General features: G+C 39.9%; 1 long non-coding RNA gene across 1 annotated transcript; it reads left to right on the top strand.

The window, feature by feature from the left end:
• The first annotated feature begins 17796 nt into the window (after positions 1-17796).
• On the top strand, positions 17797-20982 carry LOC109706174. Its single transcript, XR_002215108.1, has 4 exons — positions 17797-17946; positions 18080-18184; positions 18953-19158; positions 20746-20982. It is a non-coding gene; the product is annotated as an uncharacterized LOC109706174 (long non-coding RNA).
• Positions 20983-21289: the final 307 nt, after the last annotated feature.

The raw sequence follows: 21289 nt of genomic DNA, 5'->3' as shown, positions 1-21289 counted from the left end.
ATCCATTAAGACAAGAATTAACAATCTCCACGGTTCCCAATCCTGACACCAAGTCAAGACACGCATTGGCTACTCAAGACCACACATCTCGGCCACAACAAGAGGCCTCGCCTTTAGCTTCCAACATCGGAGGGCTATCTAGACCTCCCAACATTCGTCCCACCAAGTAACTTACCATAGTCACTCGAGGGATAACACGCGTACCTAGGCGACCTATCGATCGAATATGATTCGTCGCACAGAATAGCCGACCCAATCAAGCGAAAGTCATAAAGGCACACCCCTACTCTACTTTTGACACCATGTTGTCTATAGCCAACATGATCATCTAAATAGAGTAGTTGCAACACCTTTAATCCGCCTCCAAAATACTACTGGAGATATATTTTGACCTAATCATTTTACTTTCGCCACAATTTCCATCCACTCACGAGCCTAGGTCCTTATAGTTTTCCAAGCCTAAGTTTTCCTAGGACCTTCTAGACCGTTTCTACGCTCTTATACCACTCTAATTTGTCACGCCACGAGCACCGCCTATTTGGTTGGTCCGGGCACGCGCACAGATCGCTGAACAGACAGAGCCTCCCCTATCCGTCTAAGGCTCAGCAAAACAAGTACATTGAATTTCACATGGGAAAAACAATACAATACAATTTTGCACGAGGGCATATCACAAGAGCGAGAATGTAAACCTAACTATTACAACATTGGAACATTCACATTTTACATACAATTCCACTTTACATTAATACATGAATGATTCCTCCAAATATAATTACATTCCCATTTCTAAAATTACATTTACATTCTTGCTTATACATAGGGCGACCTAAACTGGGTGACGCTGCTATCTAGGGCGCAACGCCCACGCCTCGATTCGGTGCCTCCCCGCGAATGGTGGCTCTGCAACAGAGGGTGAGAACTAAAAGAAGTTCCCAGTCGATTCGGCTGCCAACCTTGCCGATTTTTCCACTAGGTCCAATAAGGCATAGTAATACGAAAGGAGATAGCAATGCAATATATAAGTAACTGAACATATAGTCTACCACTACTAAGCATACAACATGCAACAATGTTTATTACTATTCCTTACAATAAAGAATGAATGTCATGGTCCAATATGTTCAATAGTGTCCCTCACACACTCTTGACCCAATTCATTCTTGACACAATTGGGGGCTTCTCACAAAACCAGCCCAATTCACCCCACTCAGCCTCGTGGAGACTAGCTACCACTCCGTCACCTACTATAGGCTACTCACGGAGATATCATGATCGACCCATCACTCACCCTGTGATCTCACTATGCTCACTCTCTACATAAGATGCAACAATGCAAACTAGCATAGGATACAATATGATCAATCAACCTGTCTCTTTTCTCTTTGACCCAATCATACCGGTTAACTCGAAGGTTGAGCCCCGACTCGCAACCCAATCCCACAAATGAGGAGCACCGCTGCGACCCATTGGAGACCGTCTACTGGGTAGCTACGTTAACCCACCTTTGAAAAACTTTGGAGATCACTGCTTGGGTGGAGCGACCACCGCCAAGTGGACAGACGTAATGTGAGCATGATCCAATCCTCTAAACTTGAGGATACCCTACCAATTAGAGGTAACAACACTCGGAGATCTACCAATCCCTAGCATAGTCCAGAGGATCTATTTCAATCCCTCGCATGCACAATAACATCATAGCACAAGATGTCACGCTATATATGGAACGACCCAATCTTTTCCACATATACTCGAAAGTTTACTCAACTCATTTTGCATGCATCAATAGGATATACAAACACCATACAATGTGGATACATGCAACTATGCAATGCTTCATAATGATATGGTACTCAACATCATGCCACGATGCAATGACCCAATTTCTTATTCATACTTGAGGCTTTCCCAATTCATGCCATATCCCTATCATGCACAACACATTATGCCCAATCCATGTTCCATCACAAGGTTCACATTCAATATCACAATGACAACCAATATATTATTTATTTCAATGTCCATAATATTTTCCATGTCTAATCCACTAGTTCGTTCTCTACTAGTTCAACATGTCACTAGGGTTCATGTGTCACTAATTTCATGCATCTTAAGTTCCAAGTTAGCATCACAATATCATAGGAAGCATGCAAGTTTCTATAACAAGAAATACTTGAACCCTACTATGCACAAATAATACTTCTATATATGCTCAACAAAAGAAAATTAGACATATATAGGGAGAAATCCAACCATTTTGGAGAGCACCACCCACCTCGTTTCATTACCAATCGCTAGAATTTCCAAGCAATTTGATTTCTGACGCCGATTCGCCTCGACCCAAGCCTAATGAACGCAATTCCACAAATCTCTCAATCGGATGCCATAACCTCTTCGTAATCCAAATCGAAGTTGTCCAACACGTAAATTATCCTTCAATTAAGGTTTTACAAAATCAATTTGATTCAAAACCTCTTAGAGACAAGAGCCCTATTTCTAACCCTAGGTTTCATGAATCCTCAAGAACACCAAAATCCATAATCTAGTTTAGAATCATCTAGGGATCTCAAATACATTAATTGTAAAGGATTCAATCCAACTTCTAACTCAAATGATGAAATCTTACCTTAGGCCACCATGCTCACCAAGCTTAATCCACCATTAGAGAGACCCAAGCTTCCTCTCCAAGCTATTTCCAAGTTTAATCTCTAATTTCTCCTCCAATTTTTCTCTTTGGTGGAGAGATTGCAAGAGAGGGAGAGAGTGATGTAAGCTTACAGAGAAAGAGAGAAAGAGAGAAGACTCTCACATCTCTCTCTCTCTCAGGTTGGACGAAAACAAAGAGGAAAGAGCCATTTGTTACACATATAGACCCCCAACAATTGCAACTTACAATTTTGTCCAGTTCAGAATTTGATACTTTTCGTTGGAGCCCTTCTGAATGTCCGTTTGCTCTCAAATTTGATAGTTAGGCTCAGTTAAAATCAATCAGAGAAACGTGATCTTAATTTTTCAGTTTTGAACCATTTTGGTCACCGAAAAATCTGCCGACTAGAATCTCTAGCAGATAGCAGTCAAATTTTATTTTTCACTTTTCGGGTGTCGGAATGACATGAAACTTTAAAAGTAGCCTCAGAAAAATAATTTCGTTATATTCTCAAATTTTCATAATTTTCTAACACTGTAAATTTTCTACTAAAAGATTAGCCCTGTTCCTTACAGAAAATTCTAAATCTTATGTTTCCATTCCAATTTCAGCACAAGTCATTTCCAACTTATATTTTACTTCTTTAAGTCCAATAAAAATAGTATCTTACACTATTTTTATTTACACTTACTTTTATATTAAAAATCTGGTACATTACAACAGCAACTTTACGTGTACCTTGGGTCATAAGGTCTTCGAGGTCTATTGCTAGAAGCAGTGGTGGACAATGCACTGATGTCGAGGAGCTAGGATGTGGATTTCTTCGGCTCGAGGTTTTGGTGGCTGTGTTCTCGGGTCTTATCTAGTAGTTTGTGCAGTAGTGGGCTGCTATGATACTAGTCAGGTTCCACCACTAGACAGGGTGTGGAGGTGGATAAGGATACTCTTGCGATTGTTGCTCGTGATAGGGCTGTTGCCGCAGTTACCACTATAGTGATGGTGACCTTTGAGGCATAGAATGCTAATAGGCACTAGGGCATCACGCTCATTTTTTGAGGAGTTAGTGACAACATGTAAATCCCTAATGCAGTTGTCGGGTGATTGGTATCAATTAGTTATGCTTGAGCACATGTGATTGATGTTGAGGAGTACTTGTTTTTTTGGTCGGGCTTTAATGTGTAACGTGTCTCCAAAGAGTTGTTGGCGACAGATTGATGAAGATTTCATCTTTTTGTCAATAAGTATGTTGGTTGTAGACAACATAGTGTTGAATGTTGGGGAGAAATACTCTACCCTGTAAGCGGATATCATGATTTGATCTGTGTGTGTCCCTTGCAAGTTAGTCCATATAGACTTTCTTGTGGAGAGTGTAGCGTGTGGCTGTCTTCATTCTCGCGGGTGAACATTGGGTAGCCCTCAAGCGGTAGGCACGTAGTTGAGTTATCATTGCTGCAATTAGCGTATGTATCTAATCTTGGCATGGTTGCATACCAGCCTTGTCATTATGCCTTGCACAACCGAATGGAGAGATAAATGGGTTTCAGTCTCAGTTGAGCTACTATGATGATTAGATTCATGATTGATGAGTGGTCTAAGTCTGGTTGTAGGTTCATGCGAAATGATGTGAGAGAGCATATGTAGGTCATAATATGCCTAATCACAGGGATTGATGGTGGTGAGCCCTTGGGAATCCGTTGCAATATGATCATCATTTTCGATCGCTCAGTGATAGGTATGTTGGAGTCTCATCGAGATAGGTAGTCAGCGTTGTGCGGAAACATAGGTTGCTTGGGTTCCTTTGGAAACAGGAGAAATAGATGTTAGACACCGCAGGTGGTTATAGTGTCGTACTATGATCGGTAGTCTTGTTTATCTAATGACAGTCATGCAAGAGAATTGTCGAGTCTGATGTACTCAAATGGAGAAATTGAGCGAGTTGAAATAGATGATTAGTTAGTAGCCTAGGGACGTTTGGCCCGGAAGGAAAGTTAAGTCATGGACTTGAAGTTCGATGACCTATTGGTCGGTGTGCCTCGAGGGGCGAAGATTGTCGGCTATTCGCTGGCGGTTGACTATTGATCATATTCGCGTCGATCGCCTTAGCTCGATAGCATTTCACGAACACTAGCAGTCTGTCCACCGCAGGAGGGTGTTCTTTTCCGGAAAAATGGTTGGTTGCCAACTCATGAGCCTAGCGGCCATTTGCTAGGGTTATATCCCAGACAGAGAGGTTGTGGTTTGCCTGAGCTCTGAGCTCCTTAGACCGACATGGCGGTATCGATTGGTTATACTTGTGCTATCAATAGCAGTTGACACATAGTCATTTTTCTATCTCCCTTTTGCAGTAGCAGTTATTCATACCATTATTACGGTTGTTTTCATTTCAGTTATCATGCTATTGCACTAGTTTGACTATTGATTATAGTTGGTCGTTGCTTCATTATCTCCATTTACAGTAGTAGCTTCTTTGGTGATTATCGGTGGATATTATTCATTGTTATCATGGCCGATTTACTTGTTACTACTATTGCTTACCCCTTCTTCTGCTCGTGGGTACAGCTTGCCTTCATTGGCTTGCGGTACCCACTAGGAGGGGGAGACATGTTTACATGTTCTCACCCCCCCCCCACATTTTTAGGTGATGCGAGTGGGATTGGCTGGGACGCAGCATGAGGCCATAGCTAGTGGGCGGCCCCAGAGGTCTCGACCTACGGTATACGTTCTTGATTCCTTCATACTTAGCATAGACATACATGTGATAGTATAGTTCACCTCTATACCTGGTAGTGGATAATACATGTGGTTCAGTTGATGTCTTACTTGCGGATTTTTGGATGATGTTGTTATGCGTTTTGGATACTCATGGCTTCGATCATTCGTGGTTTTAGAACAAATGCGGTTTTAGACACGGATTTCTATCGTTGGTTTGTTGCCTCTCATGGTAGCGTTTTCAAAATAATGGTTTCTGTGTGGAAAATATTTTTAAATGGTTTTCTTGAGGCTCTTTGCAGAATTAGAGTTTTCAAAAGAAAGTCTTCGTGTGGGAGACATTTTCAACATCTATGAATGATCGTGAAATTGAAGTGCAATGGTTGTGACTAAGGACGGCTAGCTATATGATATGAAACTTGTGAAATAATAATCATTGTGACTCGTGATTATTGTTTGTGTGAGTAGAAGTCATGGTTGACAATTGTACATATGCCACGCCGTGCAAATACAGGTGAGACTCTGAGGATCAAATGACAACCTAAGAGGGGGGGTGAATTAGGTTTCTAAAATAAAAATCCAAATAATCAAGCAAATTAAAAATCCGATGCAAATAAAAATGAGGAGTTTAAAGAAATGCAAACTCGAAAAGCACACAATCGATTTGTTTTGAGGTTCAGCACTTTGCCTACGTCCCTGCCAACTTCTCAATACTAGAGAATGTTGGATCTCCACTAGATGATGCTTTTGCGGGCAAGCACCAAGCCTTCACACCAACTCCTTCTTCTTCTCAAGCTTCAAGACTTTGATTTTCTCTCTTTTTACAAGATTAAACCTCACTACTAATTTCACTCAAGTATAGAGAGAGAATTGAGAGCTAAGAGTATTAGAGACACTGAATTTTTAAGCTCAAAATGAACTATCTAGTTGCTATTGAGAAAGGCCTCAATACCATCTATTTATAGCCTCGGGCAGCTTTTGTCCGTTGTACTTTTGGGGGCCCTAAACCTATTTCCGGGCGCACAGAAGTTGTGCACGCCAGCTGCCTGTCAGACCACGTGCGTCGCTTTTCTTGACTTTGTATGTTCGGGCCGTCAAAAGTTGTAGGCGCCCAAAACACGAGGAACAGCTTTTCTGACACGCGCCGCTTCCTCTGGATTTGGGCCGTTAGAAATTGTGGGCGCCCAGATCTCGAGGGACAACTTTTTCTGATAGCCGAATTTTCCTAGATTCGGGATCATTTTGGGCTTCCACAAGATGTGGGTGCCTAGATTTTCAACGCGTGCGCCGCCTGCGTCAGATCTTTTTGGGCCGATACGCAACCTGTCAAGTCAAACACTTTCGGTCGCCCTAAACTGAAATTCGGGGGACCAGATCCGGTAAAGAAGTTTCTGGACCACCCGAACAGCAAACAGGTAGTATCCAAAAAATCTCATGATATTTGGATCTACTTTAGGGCGCTCGGAACATGGTCCAGAAATCGCAACTTGATAGAACACAGAATTTGAGCAGTTTTTGAATATTTAAAAATCCTATGCACCTAATTAAAAGTTAGAAAATATTTAAGTGATCTATAAGGTGATAAGATGAATAGTTTTAAACTTAGCACAAAATTTCTCACTCTAATAGAGCATCAAATAAAGAATAGAGAGAGTAAGTTTGTCTTTTTGACAAAGGAAGCAGATATAGCTTCAAGTGGTGAGGCTCGGTGTTAGAAGATTGCCCATCTTGAGTCCTTTTTGAATATATAAAGATCTAAAGCACAAAAACTCAAGATAAAGAATTAGTCTAATAATCGTAATTATTTGTTATCAGCAAAATCTAATAAAAGATTAGGGCCACTAGGCCAACAATCTCCCCCTTTTTGATGATGACAAATAATGTGATAATATTCAAATGAGTAGAGAGCAAAAGAGTAGAATACTCTCCCTAAATATATGCATATATTTAACAAGCATATAACACAATCATAGGCATAGCATATATCAAAAAAAAAAAAGATAATAACCGAGCACAAAATATAAACGAGGTTCATATATTACAAGTGCAGCATAATATATATCACATCACAAAGTCTCCCCATTTGTCATCAACAAAAAGAAACATAACGGAGACTGGAAAAAAGTGATGAAGCATAAGATATAGCATAGAAATAGCATAAAAGAAAGCATAAAGAAGTAAAATGGAGCTAGTCATCATTTTCATCCTCTTCATCATCATCCTCATGACCCGTGGGCGAAACCGGTGGAGGCATAGTGGAAGATGATGGTCGATCAACGTGGGATCCATATACGGCATAAAAGGCACTAGAAGGTCCAAAGAAAGAGTCCATGTATTCCTTGATGCCGGAAACGTCCATCTGTAAAGTGTGCATATGTTCTTCCATTCTATCCAGTCGATTAAAAACTTGGTTTTGAAAATCCATAGGAGGAGGAGCATAAGACGGAGGCACAACAAGTGGTGGCTCAAAGGGTGGAGTAGGTGCTCGTGGCGGCGGCTCAATCGGTGGAGAAGGCGCTCGAGGTAGTGGCTCATAAGGCATAGGATCATCCTCGGCGTCGGTATTGTCATCACTATGCTCGCTCGACAAATCAATCACATGCTTTCTTACCCAAATGCCATGACAATTTCTCTTGAAGCCTAGGGTAGAAAAAGTGGCGGTAAAAATGGTGGAAGGGTACTTCATCGGCCTCACGTTGGAAAGATCAAACGACATGAACTCGAGGACGGCGGTGAGCAAAGAGCCATATGGAAGTGAGCGCGAGGGATGAGAAGCGACGACGGCCATGTGGCGAATGATGATATACCCCAAATTAACCCGGATTCCCGCAAATAGATGATAAAGTAGAAAAAGATCCATTTTTTGAATGACGGTGTGGTGACCGTCTTGAGGAAGAATTACTTTAGTAAGTAAAAAGTGGGCGAGGCGGTGAGGAAAGGAAAGATGAGAGCAATCTTCTCGTGAAGTAGAATCTTCACAAAGAAAATGATTACGGAGTTGCGCCTCAGAAAATGCAAGAAAGTTTCAAGTATTGGTTTGGTAGTAGCAAACGCCGTCATTTGGAATGTTTAAAACGGTGTGAAGAAGGATAGGAGTAATGGCAAAAACACGTCCCCGGTAGTGGGAAGTAATAGTAGTAAATTCGGAATTAAAAGTGGCATTTACATAAAAAGTCCTAATTAGGTCCGGATAAAAAGGTGGCGAATTTTGAACAAAAAATCCAAACCGACTTGTGTGAGCTTATTAAAAAGTTCATAACAATCAAAATTTAGATGATGAATGTTACGATAAGGTTGAACGGGACGACCTAAAAGGAATTTATCTTGAGCATCTCTAGATATAAAGTTAAAAGCATCAAAATCTTCATTTTGATAATCTCTATGTGAAGGGCCCCTGGATGCATTTTTAGTTCTAGGCATTTTCCATGTTTTTTTAATTTTTTTTATTTTGTTTTTTTTTATTTTTAAATCTAGGGTTTATGCAAAAAAAAAAAAATGAACAGGATGCTAGATCTAACATGCTAAGATGCAAATCTAGGTAGATGATGAGATTTGGTTGAAAAAGTACAAGCAATTTGTAAAAATAATAAAAAAAATAAATAGAAGCAAGGTTAGGGTTAACAAGTTGCAAGAAGAAGAAGAAGAAAGAAAAAAAATGGTGAAGAAATACCACAGATTGAAGAGAAATGTAGAGGAAATCCGAGTTCTGGTGGAGTTTTGGGCGGATCTGATGCGGACTGGGCGCAAGAAGTGGGCGACCGGACTGGGAGAAGGAAGAAAAAAAAAATTTGAAAGAAGAGGGACTGTCGGGCGGCTGGGACGAAGAGGGCCCCGTTAGCGGATTCGGGCGCAAGTGCGGGCCGATCCGGTTGCTCGGATCCGGGACCCGGTAACCCGCCAGAGAAGTCAAACCGGCGAGATGGTCAAACGAAGTTTCGGGCGCGGGTTGCGAACTGGAGCGGTCGCCCGGATCCGAAACCCGTTAACCCGCTATCTCGGTCAGATAGGGTATGGTGGTTAGCGCATGTTTCAGGCGCCCGAAAGTTTTCGGGCGACCGAAAACTGTCATCCGAAAAACATAAAGTATTTCCAGCCAAAAGCAAAATAACATTCAAAGAAAAATCAGGTATTTAAATCAATCATTCCTAATTCTCTTCTAAGTTAAGTGAATCTATCCTCACTGAGTGGTTTAGTAAAAATATCCGCTAATTGATTAAGAGTGTCCACAAATTCTATAGTGACATCTCCTTTTTGAATATGATCTCTAATAAAATGATGTCTAATTTCAATGTATTTAGTTCTAGAATATTGAATAAGATTTCTAGATATGTTGATGGCACTAGTATTATCACATTTAATTGGAACTTGTTTTTGATGCACTCCAAAGTCCTCAAAGGTTTGTTTCATCCATAAAACTTGTGCACAACAACAACCCGCCGCGATATACTCGGCTTCGGCGGTTGAAAGTGCAACCGACTTTTACTTTTTCGAAGACCAGGAGACTAAGGAGTGACCAAGAAATTGACAAGTCCCACTCGTACTTTTCCGATCAACTTTGCATCTGGCAAAGTCGGCATCCGAAAAGCCAATAAGATTAAAATTAGTGCCCTTGAGTTACCATAATCCTAAGTTGAGAGTCCCCTAATATATCTAAGAATTCTCTTTAAGGCTACTAGGTGTGACTCCTTAGGTTGAGCTTGAAACCGAGCACACAAGTAAACACTAAACATAATGTCCGGCCTACTTGCGGTAAGATAAAGTAAACTGCCAATCATACCTTAGTAGAGTTTGATGTCAATATCCTTGCCTTTTTCGTCCTTGTCAAGTTTAGTTGAGGCACTCATTGGAGTGTTTGTCTCTTTTGAGCTTTCCAAGCCAAATCTTTTGATTAGGTCTTTTGCATACTTAGCTTGATTAATGAATATTCCATCATTCATTTGTTTAACTTAGAGTCCAAGGAAGAATGAGAGCTCGCCCATCATGCTCATTTCAAACTCATTTTACATTAGCTTAGAGAATTCTTTGCAAAGAGATTCATTAGTAGTGCCAAATATAATATCATCAACATAAATTTGTACAATGAGAAAATCTTTATCCTTAATTTTGATAAATAATGTGGTGTCAACTTTTCCTCTTGAAAAATTATTTGAAATAAGAAAAGTGCTGAGTCTTTCACACCAAGCCCTAGGAGCTTGTTTTAGACTGTAGAGTGCTTTTGAAAGCTTAAAAATATGATCCGGAAAGCTATGTTTTTCAAAACCGGGTGGTTGCTCAACATAGACTTCTTCAGAAATATATCCATTTAAGAAAGCACTTTTTACATCCATTTGAAATAACTTGAAATTTATATAAGAGGCAAATGCTAAAAGAATTCGAATAGCTTCAAGTCGAGCAACCGGTGCAAAAATTTCGTCAAAATCAATCCCTTCAATTTGGTTGAAACCTTGGGCCACTAGTCTAGCATTGTTTCGAACCACAACACCGGATTCATCTCACTTGTTTCGGAAGACCCATTTAGTACCAATAACGGTATGATCACTTGGCCTTTCCACAAGCATCCAAACTTGGTTCCTTTCAAATTGGTTGAGTTCTTCTTGCATCGCAATGAGCCAATTTTCATCATTACTAGCTTCAACAAAATTTTTAGATTCAATTTGAGATATGAATGCCAAGTGGTCACAAAGTAATCTAAAAGAGGATCTTGTCTTGACTTTTTGACTTGGATCCCCAATGATGGAGTCCTTGGGGTGATAAGTGGCAAATTTCCATACTTTGGGTAAAGGAGTGGGTTCAATCTCTTTAGAAATGAACTCCTCACTTTTCTTAGATTATTCAATTTCATGAGGTGTGGAGTTTATATTTAGTTTCTCGAAGTCAAGAAAATCATCTTCATAAAAAGTATCCTTTTCCTTATTCTTCAAAGAGAATATGCATACTTTTCTCTATTATTAAAGTTCGTCGATTATACACTCGATAAGCTTTACTAGTGGAGAAATAACCCAAGAATATTGCTTCATCTGATTTAGCATCAAACTTTTCTAACTTGTCTTTTGTGTTCAAGATGAAACATTTACAACCAAAAATTTTGAAGTAACCAATATTGGCAATTCTATTATGCCATAATTCGAAAGGAGTTTTCTCAAGAATTGGTCGTATTAGAACACGATTCATAATATAGCAAGCCGTGTTTACGGCTTCGGCCCAAAAATATTTAGGCAACTCTCCCTCAATTAACATAGATCTAGCCATTTCTTGAAGAGATCTATTTTTGCGTTCAACAACCCCATTTTGTTGAGGTGTTCGAGGGGTAGCAAATTGATGTTCTATTCCCAATTCATTGCAAAATACTTCAAAGTTATGATTTTCGAATTCACCTCCATGATCACTTCTAATTTTGGAAATTATACAATTCTTTTCATTTTGAACACGATAGACAAAATCGTTGAAGGATTTAAAGGTATCATACTTGTGTCTTAAAAATAAAGTCCAAGTATATCTCGAGTAATCATCAGCAATTACGAAAACATAGTTGCTTCCACCAAGGCTAGAGACATCGATTGGTCCACAAAGATCCATATGAATCAATTCCAAAGGCCTAGTTGTGGAGACAACATTTTTGGATTTAAAAGATGATTTTACATGCTTTGCTTGAGCACAAGTATTACAAACCTCACCTTTGGCATAGTCTATTTTAGGTAAACCTTTTACAAGTTTCTTTTTGAAAGTTTATAAAGGGAATCGATACTAGCATATGCTAACCTTCTATGCCAAAGCCAAGATTCGTTAATTTGAACCGAAAAATATTTTTCTCCTTCAAGTGAGAGTTTGCCTAAATCAACGGTATAAACATTCTTAGATCTAAAACCTATAAAGGCTACCTCATTTGTAGAAGGATCAAGAATACTACAATGAGATGTTTCAAACTTTACAAAATAGCCTTTGTCACATAATTGACTAATGCTTAGTAAATTATGCTTAAGGTCATCAACTAAAAGAACATTGGAAATATTAACCTTTTCATTACCGATTGTGCCGATTCCAATGATCTTTCCTCTAGTGTTCTCTCCAAAGGTGACAAATCCTCCATCCTTCATTTCAATTGATTTAAACTTGGTTTGATCCCAAGTCATATGTCTTGAGCATCCGCTATCCAAGTACCATTTGTCATTTGCACCTTTTGATTGGAGACACACCTACAAAAACAAATCAGATTTTTAACTTTGGTACCCAAGTGAGATTGGGTCCTTTTGAGTTAGATAAACCTTTCACAACCCAAATTTGGTTAAGTTTAGAATTTTTTTATATTTACAAGAGGATATATGATGTCCTTTAATATTGCAATAGGAGCAATATGAAGTTGGGTTTTGATTTGTACTTTTAACAAAAACCTTTCTTTTAGCTTTTGTCAACTTAACATTATTTGGATTAGGAACGTAACCTATCCCAAACTTTTTGAAGTTTACAACTTGACTTCCAAGCATCATATTTAGATACTTTGCTCCACCAACAAATTTCTCAAAAGTTTTCTTAGTTTCACCTAAGCTAACTTTGAGTTGTTGATTTTCAACTTGAAGTTTTTCAAGTTGTTTTTCATAATGAAAAATTGGATTAAAATTTTGACCTTCAATTTTCTTCTTTAATGCTTCATTTTCACGAATGAGACTACAATATGTCTCATTAGCTTGTTTAAGCTCTTTCGTGAGTAAAGAGTCCTCATTTTCAAGTATTAAAGAAGAATTTGAAGTTGAAAATTTTAAGTTGTTTACCTCCATCTCTAATAAGGCATTTTGCTTTTTGAGAGATGTATATTTCGGACCCAAACTTTGTAGATTATCATATAAAGAAAAGAAGGCTTCTAAAAGTTCATCATAACTTAAATTATTTACCTCATCTTCAAGAGCCATAAGACATAGGATTGAGCTTTGCTCCTCAAGGCAAATTTGGGCAACTTCGTTTTCCGATTCATCATCGCTAGATTCGTCGGGGGCGTCCCAATTTAGTGCATTGAAGGCTTTCTTTTTCTTGTCTTTCTTAAAAGTTTTGTTTGGAAGAGTGCATTCACTTTTCAAATGTCCCGGTTTATTACAATTGTAGCAAATGATTCCTTTCTTGAATCCTTCACCTTTGAACCCGTCTCGTTTAGGTCTCCTCAAGTTGCGCTTCTTGATTAGTCGATCAAACCTTTTTGAAATTATAGCGATTTCTTCGCCATCTTCACTCTCGGAAGTAATGACTCTCTTAAGTGCAAGGCTTTTCTTTTTCTCGGGAGCCGCTTCGTTGTAATATTCTTTGAGGCGTTGTTCATGCGCCATAAGTGATCCGACAAGTTCATCAATTTTTACTTTGTCCAAGTCATGAGCTTCTTGGATAGTCGTAACTTTAGGTATCCAACTTCTTGGTAATACACGAAGAAGTTTTCGTACCAAATCCGATTGAGGAAAATCCTTACCTAAGGCTTTCAAGCTATTTATAATGTTAGTAAATCTTGTGAACATATTCGAAATGGATTCACTTTCCTCCATTTTGAATAGTTCATAATTTGACATAAGCATGCTTATTTTAGATTCCTTCACCCTAGAATTACCTTTATAAGTAACTTCTAATTTATCTCAAATCTCTTTAGCCGTTGTGCATGTAGAGATTCGGTGAAACTCTTCTCTACTAAGAGCGCAAAGGAATGAATTGATAGCTTTAGCATTCAATTGAAAGCGAAATTTTTCGGCTTCATTCCATTCCGCTCTTGATTTTGATAGAGCGATATAACCACTTTCGACTATATCCCAAATATCAAAATCTAGAGATTGAAAGAATATCTTCATTCTAATCTTCCAAAAAGGATAATCAACTCCATCAAAAAATGGTGGCCGAACAATAGATTGTCCTTCGATATTCTTTCCCGTAGATGCCATTCTCACTTAGATTTTAATCTAAATAATGTGAGACCTCGCTCTGATACCAATTGAGGATCAAATGGCAACCTAAGAGGGGGGGTGAATTAGGTTTCTAAAATAAAAATCCAAATAATCAAGCAAATTAAAAATCCGATGCAAATAAAAATGAGAGTTTAAAGAAATGCAAACTCGAAAAGCACACAATCGATTTGTTTCGAGGTTCGACACTTTGCCTACGTCCCCGCCAACTTCTCAATACTAGAGAATGTTGGATCTCCACTAGATGATGCTTTTGCGGGCAAGCACTAAGCCTTCCCACCAACTCCTTCTTCTTCTCAAGCTTTAAGACTTTGATTTTCTCTCTTTTTACAAGATTAAATCTCACTACTAATTTCACTCAAGTATAGAGAGAGAATTGACAGCTAAGAGTATTAGAGACACTAAATTTTTAAGCTCAAAATGAACTATCTAGTTACTACTGAGAAAGGCCTCAATACTATCTATTTATAGCCTCGGGCAGCTTTTGTCCGTTGTACTTTCGGGCGCCCTAAACCTGTTTCGGGGCGCTCAGAAGTTGTGCACGCCAGTTGCCTATCAGACCACGTGCGCCGCTTTTCTTGACTTTGTATGTTCGGGCCGTCAAAAGTTGTGGATGCCCAGAACACGAGGAACAGCTTTTCTGACACGTGCCGCTTCCTCTGGATTTGGGCCGTCAGAAATTATAGGCGCCCAGATCTCGAGGGACAACTTTTTCTGACAGCCGGATTTTCCTCGATTCGGGAACATTTTGGGCTTCCAGAAGATGTGGGTGCCTAGATTTTCAACGCGCGCGCCGCCTGCGTCAGAACTTTTTGGGCTGATACGCAACCTGTCAAGTCAAACACTTTCGGTCGCCCTAAACTGAAATTCGGGCGACCAGATCCGGTAAAGAAGTTTCTGGACCACCCAAACAGCAAACAGGCAGGATCCAAAAAATCTCATGAGATTTGGATCCACTTTAGGGTGCCCGGAACATGGTCCAGAAATCGCAACTTGATAGAACACAGAATTTGAGTAGTTTTTGAATATTTAAAAATTGTATGCACCTAATCAAAAGTTAGAAAATGTTTAAGTGATTTATAAGGTGATAAGATGAATAGTTTTAAACTTAGCTTAAAATTTCTCACTCTAATAGAGCATCAAATAAAGAATAGAGAGAGTGAGTTTGTCTTTTTGACAAAGGAAGCAAATATAGCTTCAAGTGGTGAGGCTCGGTGCTAGAAGATTGCCCATCTTGAGTCCTTTTTGAATATATAAAGATCTAAAACACAAAAACTCAAGATAAAGAATTAGTCCAATAATCGTAATTATTTGTTATCATCAAAATCTAATAAAAGATTAGGGCCACTAGGCCAACAGACTCTATCCGTTTGTTTTGAAAATCTCTTGTATTTGTGGCGGGTCTGTTGTGCGTCTTTGGGGTCAAGGTTAAAGAAAAAAATAAGGGCAGTTTTCCGCTTACTCTAATTTATAAAAATAGTCCAATTTTGATTTTGCTTTTAAAAAAGGACCTCTGGGCGTGACAGATTAAGATGGTATCAGTGCGAATGGTACAACTACGACTTTACTCACGGTTTTCTTGAAAATGCAACTGAACCATCGGTTAGGATGACCTGAAGGAAGACCTAAGGTGTTAGGCACACGAGTATGGGATTGTCGGGATTGAATCCCGGTGTTCTGGTCGAGCTTAATAGTCTCAAGGTGTATGGTTATCATTTCGTGCGTGTTACGATTTTCGTGCAGACTCGTGTCTCAGTCGGGAGTGGTTGCAGTGTATCAGTAGAGATATCAAATGGCAGGGTGACGTTCACCAAGTGCAGCCACTTCTGTCAGGTGGGGCCTTGGGGGGGCAGATGATTTCACTTTTTAGGCCTAGGCGACTATATCAGCTGCCGATGCCCAGGCCACACTCCCTACTTAGGGCACGAGTGCTACTGCGAGCATTCCGTAGAGTTGGTGCATAGAGCAGCTTCAACCCTGGCTACTGCGAAGGCTACTAGAGTGCAGCCCGAGGCTTCGTTACCGTCCTCTGTGTGGCTGCGGTATGGGTATACTCCTCCAGGCTTGGTGGGTAGGGCTATGATTCCTGCCCCTCCCCTTCTCTTTTTTTTTTTTGTTGGTGGCACAGTGTCACGGAGAGAGGCGGCAGAACTCAGTTTTGCATGGATGCAGTATGTTAAAGAGATCTGACCGGCCTAGCTCTGGGGGCATTACTCCTGACCTTAGGATTGGGAGTATGGATCTAGTTGATGATAGGACTTGGTATAAAGTCCCAGGCAGAACGTGGTGGTCAGTGCTAGTATCTTCGAGCAGGTTCGCCTGACTCGTTAGCTACGTCTTGGTCGAGTTGCGCACGTAGGTTGCGTGGTGAGGTCATCACTCATAGAATTAGCAATGCTGATGTCTCGACTGTTTGTCGGTTTTCATATTTGGCAGGTGCGTCCTGGAACTGCTTTGGGACACAGTTTGAGTGCGGGTCCTTGTGGTGCACATATCGTGTGCAACTACCCCAACACCTCAATTGGTGTGTTGTGGGATCGATAGGCTTTTAGTATGTCACAAGCTACTCCACGGGATTATTGGGAATCTCCGAGGGTTAGTAGCTGGCTATGTGAAGTTCAGAAGACTTGTTGCTATCGCATTGCCTTGTGCAGGTGGCGATTCTGTGCCGCGGGCGACCGTTTGTTGTTGTGGAAGCCGTAGGACTCCTAGAGAGTTGGCTCTAAGGTTGGTCTAGCTTCCAAAATCGCCGGGGGATGGGGCCGGGGGTGTAATATATGGCAACTTGGAGTTGCGATGTCAACTTTGATCTAGGGGAATGAAAGTGAGGATTGAGCTAGTTGGACATCATCCCCGAGTGATTTGTGATGCGTGTGAATGAATTCTGGAGATAAATAAGTGTTTCGGCGCAAATTGGGCGCGAAACGAAATGTAAAGAGAATTTTCGGATTTCCGACGCTAACTTTGATTAAAAGAATTAAAGTGAGCAAACTAATATAAATATGGTGTGAGATAATATTTTATTGGACTTAAGGGTGTGAAATATAAGTCTGGAATGACTTGTGTTAGAATCAGAGTGAAAACAGAAGATTTAGAATTTTCTGTAAAGAACGGGACTGATAAATTAGTAGAAAATGCACAGTGTCAGAAAATTATGAAAACTGGAGGAGATGTCAGAAATATTTTTATGAGGCTAGATTTAAAGTTTCATATTATTCTGACACCCGTAGAGAGAGAAATAGAATCCGAAAGCTATCTGATAAAGATTGCAGTTCGGTACAATTTGCGGTGACCAAATGGGGTCGAAACTGAAATGTTAAAATTTCTTTGGACTTGTTATGTAAAACCGAGTATACCTGTCAAATTTGAGCGCAAACGGACATTTAGAAGGGCCTGCGAAAGGTATCTGATCCGTGCTGCTAAACTGAATGTAAATTATATTTAATTGAGAGGTGTTATGGTAATTGTCACATTGCTTAGTGGATTTTCACTAAGCTGCCTGGGCCATCCTTATCCCCTTCATTCCATTCGTATGAGAGAGAGAGGGAAAGGAAGCGAAAAGAAAGAAGAAGAAGAAGAAGAAGAAAGTAGAGTATTTGGTGCCGTTTGACGAGTCGATCGAAACGCCGTGCGCCTGATGTTTAGCGTTTCGACATTCGGGTTAGTATTATAATATTATTATAATTTTAAACTAGATTTTTTGGTGGATTCTTGATAGTGGATGTTCGGAGAAGCCGTTTTGATGAATCTATGCTAAAATTGAAGTTTAGAAATCGATTTCAATGTGATTTAGGAGCCGATTTTGCGAGCGTTTCGTCGACGGATTTTTCCGTGACTTTCGGATTGTTGTGGCTGCCATGCGGATTGGGTTTGGGCTGTTAGGTAATTCCAGAGCAAGGTAATAATATGCTGTTCTTTTGCTAAAGATGATAGTATTAATCCTAAGATAGATTTAGCTTGGAGTTCTAGAGCTTATTTTGCTTTATATGCAACCTAAAAGAAGGTTTAGCCTTAGTTATTGGGTTGCAATAACTTGTGCTGCCATAGAACCATAGAAAAGCTATGAGTATTGTATGTTGATCTTAGTAGCTAAGAGTTGAACCAGCTAATGTGCAGGTTTTGATTAGGGTTATGTTATTGCCCTAAAGAGAACTTAGTTTGGGTCTTAATTATTATAGCCTATGTTGTCATGAGAAAGTTTGGAAAGAGAATTTAGATGTGCATGTTAACAACCTGCATGTAAGCTTGGATTAGTTATATATATGGTTATATGAAGTCTGGGGTGATGTGAAGTAGGTAGGAGTGATCATGACAGAAAGCTAATTTCTTATACTCTTAAGTAGTGGGTTCATGTTCTTGAGTTATTGGAGTTCTGGAAATCTGAAGCTTGCTTTTGTTATGTAACTTGAAAAAAGGCTTCATATGTACTAGTACTATGTGTACACTTTAATAGTTGGGAATTAAAGAAGCTATCATGCAGATTTTAATTAAGAGGTTGATGTAAAATCCTCTAAACTAATTTGTTTGAGGTTCCTGGGGAATTAAGGTGAATTAACCTATAATTCCTGGTTAAGACTTGGGTTTGTTGAAGACTAAGGCATATGCTGCCATGAAGACTAGAGAAGAGCTTTATGTTGAACCTAAACCCGATAATGCTAACTTGTAGGTTCAGAAGCTTAGCTCGGAATTGATCACGTGTCAACCTAATTGAGGGTAAAACGAAAGCGTTGGCGAAGTCGGTTCGGCAATCCGTCGAGCCTACGCGAAGATATCGCCAAAAGAACATTTTCGGCTACAATTGTCGGGAGCGCGGGTCGCGGTTCTTGGAAAAGTGCGAGAAGCGCATTTCTCGCAATCCGGTACAAAATAAAGGTGGGTTGTGCTTTACCGAAGTGATTAGGTCACTTCCATGCCAAAGTAGATCATGGTTTCATTTGACGCATATATGAATATGATTGTCGACATATGAACATTAATGCTAAATGCATATGAGTAGGCATATATGATTGTGGACATATGATGATTAATGCTAGATGATCTATAATGGTTACCATATGAATATGAATGCTAAATGCACATGGATATGAACGCTAGATGCATATGAATGTAATTGTCGAAATGCGAACATGAATGCTAGAGCATATATAATTGTTGATACATGAAAGCTAGTGTTAAATGCTTATGAATATGAACGTTTGATGCCTATGTCTAAACATATATGAAAGTGAATGTACTATAGTTCAAGCTATATGAATGTCGATAATTCTAGTTGATTAGAAACCTCGATGGTAACAAGAAAAATGAGAACATGTGAACTATGAACCTAGGCAAGGATACCTAGGATGATATATAGATCGAGTGGCATGAATCTAAGTTATTAAATCTTAGTTGGACATTATATAGATTGAGTGGTATGAACCTAAGTTATTAAACATAGGTTGGATATGAAATGAACCTAAGTTATTAAACATAGGTTGGATATGAAATGAACCTAATGTTATTAAACATAGGTTGGACATGAAATAAACCTAATGTCATTGAACATAGGTTGAATTAGTAAACCTAGAGTCGAGATCTAGGTGAAAGAATATAAAACCTAGTGTAAACGAACCTAGGTTATGAGGTATAGTTACACTTAGTAAAATTGAACTAAGTTATGAATTATAGTGGTAGTAGGACCACTAGAAATTGAATGATATAGACCTTGGAAGGTCGTCAGCATAGGGTAAGTGGCTAAACCCTTAAGTTGTGAAAGTGGGTTCCGGAATCCATAGGAATGGTGTTGTTGGCACAAATAGAATCAGAACTACGGGATCGACGGTTCTCCTCTCCCGGTAGTGATTCAACGGGATCGACGGTTCTTCTCTCCCGGTATAAGCTCAACGGGTTTGACGGTTCTCCTCGCCCGTTAAGCTTGAGCGACTTAGGGTCACGGGGATCGACGGTTCTCCTCTCCCTGTGATGGACCTAGTGTCGCGTGGATTAAGGCTGAGGTGCTTGTGAGACGTCCTTCACCTCGAGCTTCACTTGACGCGGTACTCCGCAGATGATTGACTCAAGACCGAGTCGAGTGGCATAGATGGCTAAGGTAAAATAACCTTAGGAAAGAATCGCCAGTGAGCACAGTATGACAAAGAATAAAGAAAATAGCTAATGAACGAGAATAGCTAATAAAGAAAAGAACGGCTACAAGTAGAGAGTGGTTAATGATATAAAGTAGAATCAAGTAATCTACTTGCATGATTTACAGGTATTGCATATTGCATAGCATCGTTATAATTGCGAGGCAAGGTATGGTTTTATTAGTTTCATAATCAAATATCTATCTATCTGTTTATTAAACTAACCTGCAGTTGCCTCCTTTGGACCTGGTGGGTCGAGCTCTTCTCTTGGGTGGCCGTACCCATTGGGAACTATATTTATATAGTTCTCACCCCCGTGTTGTTTTTGGGGGTACAGGTTCGCACGTGAGCGGCGCGGCGGCGCGAGGACAGGGCGTAGCTTCGTAGATAGTGCCCTACCACCAAGACCAGAGATAGCAGTACCCAGAAGCAGTCTAGCTCAGAGTATAAGTATGAAAGAAGCAAACTTGTATCAAATTTGTATAAGTTGTAATAATTTAAAGGCTTATGTAATATTGTAAATGGAAAAATCTTGAGATAAATGCTTGTAATAGCATAGTTAACATTTTATGTTTTTGATACTTATGCAATCCATATACTTGCTACTGTTCCTAGTTGGAATCTTGCGTATTGCATTGTTTAGATTGTGACGCCTAGAACGTACAGGGGAAGCTCTGTCCGTTTGGCGGTCTGCCAACGTGCCCGAATCCGACCAAATTGGCGGAGCTCGGGGCGTGACAGGGGGAGTGGGGAGAGAGGGGGCAGGAATCGGGGGTAAGAGAGAGAAGGAATCGAGAGAGAGAGAGAGAGAGAGAGACGGGGGAAGAAGAGAGGGGGAGAGAGAGATAGAGAGAGAGCCAGGGGAGGGGAGAGGGAGAGAG

This window comes from Ananas comosus, unplaced genomic scaffold, assembly GCF_001540865.1.
Source record: "Ananas comosus cultivar F153 unplaced genomic scaffold, ASM154086v1, whole genome shotgun sequence".
NCBI classification, from domain to species: domain Eukaryota; kingdom Viridiplantae; phylum Streptophyta; class Magnoliopsida; order Poales; family Bromeliaceae; genus Ananas; species Ananas comosus.
This window is presented reverse-complemented; position numbering and strand designations above follow the sequence as displayed.